Raw genomic sequence first — 4158 nt, 5'->3', positions numbered from 1 at the left:
ATATATATATATATATATGTACACACAAAAATCCTACAATTCTTCATCTATTAAAGGAATGACAGGTGTACGAATCTGCACAAATTATAATAATATCTAAATTATAACNAACACAATATTTGATTACCTAATATCCGTTAATAGAATATTTGGCATATCTTAACACTCCCACTCAAGTTGGTACATGGATATCACACATTCCCAACTTGAATAGAGACTTATTGAACAATCTTCTTGACACTCCTTTAGTGAGAACATCAGCCAACTGCAATTCTGATCTTACAAAAGGAAATGAAACTATTCCAGCTTCAAGCTTCTCTTTGATAAAATGTCTATCAATATATCCACATATTTTGTTCTATCATGTTGCATAGGATTGTGAGCAATTGCTATAGCCAAAGTATTGTCAGAGTACAAAATCATAACTTCATTTGGTTTAAAGCCCAAATCTGATAGCACATTTTTAATCCACAAAAGTTCACATACACCTAGTGTTATGCCTCTGAATTGTGCTTCAGCACTAGATCTTGCTACTACAGGCTGTTTTTTACACCTCCAAGTTTCAAGATTCCCTCCTACAAAAAAGTAAATATCCAAAGGCAGATCTTCTATCATATTTTGAACTTGTCCAATCTGCATCAGTATACCCTTCTACCTTTAAGTTTCAATAATTTTAAAACAAAATTCCTTTTCCAGGAGCGAACTTCAAATATCTCACAATGCTCTCAACAACATCCATATGAAGTTTTTGTGGGTCATGCATAAATTGACTAACAACATTCACTACATAGGTGATATATGGACGTGTATGGCACAAATAAATTAATTTTTCAACCAATCTTTGGTATCTCCCTCTGTTTATGCTTGCTGAATTTGAGCATTAAAAGAGTTTACGATTTTGTTCAATTGGTGTATCAGCTGGTTTACTCCCAAGTAGCCTAGTTTTCGACAATGAGTCAATAGTATATTTTCTTTGACATAGGAAAATACCATGTTTTGATCTAGTTACTTCAATACCCAAAAAATATTTGAGGTTTCCAAGTTGTTTCATCTCAAATTCAGATGCAAGGTATTTTGTAAACTAGAAATCTCATCTTGATCATTTCCTATAACAATCATGTCATCTACATATATAATCAACGCTGTAATTTTTCCTTTTCCACTCTTAAAAAATAAGGTGTGACCAAAGTTACTTGCTTTATAGCCAAAAACTTTCATAGACTTGGTAAACCTTCCAAACCATGCTCTTGGGGATTATTTTAATCAATATAAAGCCTTCTTTAATTTGCAAACCCTCATTCCAATTGAATCTATCATGCCTAGTGAAGAATCCATGTAAATTTCTTTTGAAATTTCTCCATGTAGAAAAGCATTTTTCACATCAAATTGTAGAAGAGGCTAATCTTAGTTTGCAACTAACGACAAAAGTATTCTCACAGTGAGCTTGGCTACCGGTGCGAAAGTCTCTTGGAAATTTATACGATAAGATTGAGTGTAACCTTTAGCCATAAGTCTTGCTTTATACCTCTCAATAGTTCCATACGTTTATTCTTAATTGTAAATACACATTTGCAACCCACAATTTTCTTCCCTCTTGGTAAGGACACAAGATCCCAAGTGTTATTTTTTTCTGAAGTTGTCATCTCCTCAACCATTGCTTTGGTCCGTCTAGGATCTGCCAAAGCTTCCTGTATATTATTAGGAATAGTGATAACGGTAATTCTTACCATTATCCGTGGTGCAATTTTCTTACCAAATGAACTCTCTTGAACTTGAAACATGCTTAATCCTCTCTTTTATCTAACTTTGTGAATAAGTTTAGCTTAGGTTACACATAGGAGTTTCCATCTCTAATTCTTCAAGTTTTGTAGGGAATTTGTGTGCTTTGGAATAACATCTAAACTACCAAGAGTAGGAGCCTAGAAAAAGCTGCAAAAAGCAAGTGTTTTTAAGGATAATGAAAGATTGCCCACGCTTGGGCGCCTCAGGAGGGGGGCTGAGCCCCATTCAATTCGCATTTCACTGCGAGTTTCACGTCTAGGCGCCCCACAAGGGGATTGGGCACCATTTACTTTGCTGACCTTGTGCAACCCTCGCGCCTGGGCGCCTAAGAAGAGGGGGGGCTGGGCACGACTTTTGCTAATGTGGCACCTTAGCCCTATTTAAGGCTTCCATGTAATGAGGGTGCCATCTTCTTGGCGGTTGAAGCTCTAAAACACCATTTTTGACCTCTGGGAGTTGGTTTTGAGCAGTGGGAACTCTCTATTCTTCCATTGTAAGATCAAGTTCATTTTGTTGGGGAATGATGTAACTGCGAAACTTTCTTGTAAATGCACTTGTGTTTAATGAATATAAGCTTCTTTCATTTATTGTAAGTGTTTATTTCCTTCTCTTAAACCTTGTTATGACTTGATCAACCATAGCATGATTATTTGGTTTGCTTGATATTGGGAAATATTGTGTGAACCTTGAACTGGACTAAACACCTAAAGAAAATTGTGTCTAGGGATAGAGCTTGGACCTTTAGTTGTCTTAAACCTCTAATATTAATGCAGATGAACTTGTTAGGTTACCAAGGGATTGGAATTTAATGAGTGAATCTAGGCTCTCTCTACCAAGGGATTGCGTTTGAGTAACTTAGTAGGTTGGCATGAGCAATTAAATGAAGAATTAGTAATGTGCATTTGCATGAGAGTGTAGTAGGTAAAATCATTCTCCAACATCTTCATTCCATATAATCTCTAATCATTTAATTTCCAAGTGTTTTAACCCCAAGAAGTTCAATTTACCACTTATGCATTATGTTTATTTTCATTGCACCGAATTCATATTAAACAGAATCATTCTAAGTCTAAATTAGTTAGATAATTATACTATTGTAAAGAACTAAATTAGTTTGAAGCATCAAATAAAGTTAACGAATTTTCGTTAAAAGAACTAAATTCATACATTTCTAAAGTTGGGGGACTAAATTAGGCCAAAGTTTTGAAGAGGGACTAATTCCAATTTTTACTAAAAGTTAAGGAATCAAAAACATATTTAACCCAAATTAAAATACTAAAAATATGATTGAGAAAATGTTCGTTAACAATATTGATTTTGATGCATAAAGTTCATAGTAGACCTAAGAGAGTATGTTGTACCCAATGACCCCATTGCAATGAGCTACTCCAACTTTTCCTCAACTTCTCCACCCGATCAAGCCAACAAAGGGATTCTAAATTTATCAAGATGTAGAGATAAGCAAATAATATAACAGTAATTATATCATTCAATTAATGAAAGAAATTAAATAATAATAATTTAATTAAAAAATACTAAAGGTTTTAAATATTCAACCAACAATTTTTTTTAATAAAAAGTGAATTAAAAACCAATCACACAAACCAATCTTCTCTTTTCCCTGTCATGCATACACAAACCAATCTTCTCAACATAGTTCCCAACTTGCAATTCATAATCAAGGAAAGACCAACATCAACTTGTGCTATAGCAAATTGAACTTGTATTAGCACATGGAAAACCACACAACTAATTTCTTGTGAGCTCAAAAACAGTAATCTAGTCATAAGAAGTTCAAGGGAAGTACCTAAAAAACTTGACAAGTTTATCTCGTAAAATAATCTAGTCTAAGAGACAGAATTAGTTCACTAAATTTGTGCAATACCCTACGAAAATGGTTCCACACAGAGACTTACCCATCCTAGTTCAAAAATTTAGATTAAGGATTCTAACTTGCTTTTAGAAATTAAAATATTGATCATATCCCAACTCCTCTCCAAAATAACTAATGACAATAACAATAGCCATATAAGATAAATACAATCATATACATTAAGTTTCCAGTAATGATGCATAAGGATGGTTTTTATATTGCTAAAATGTAGATGAACAAATATGGCAGATAACATGATTAAAGACGTAATTGATCTTTTGTTTCCTTGGCTTGAATGCAATATCTCTACTTCTTCAGCATTCACCCCAACTTATTGGATTTTTCTCCACACAGAGCTCAATAAAAAAGTTAACTTTTATAGAGCTTTTGTAGAAGCTAATTAGAGAAACTTTTACATTACATTCAAAAATTGAAGGAACAAAACCAATGTATTATCTAGTTTATTAAATTTTATTTTTTATATCATATACTACATTATTTAG

The sequence above is a fragment of the Vigna radiata genome, chromosome 6 (genome assembly GCF_000741045.1).
Source record: "Vigna radiata var. radiata cultivar VC1973A chromosome 6, Vradiata_ver6, whole genome shotgun sequence".
NCBI classification, from domain to species: domain Eukaryota; kingdom Viridiplantae; phylum Streptophyta; class Magnoliopsida; order Fabales; family Fabaceae; genus Vigna; species Vigna radiata.
Note: the sequence above shows the minus strand (reverse complement) of the source record.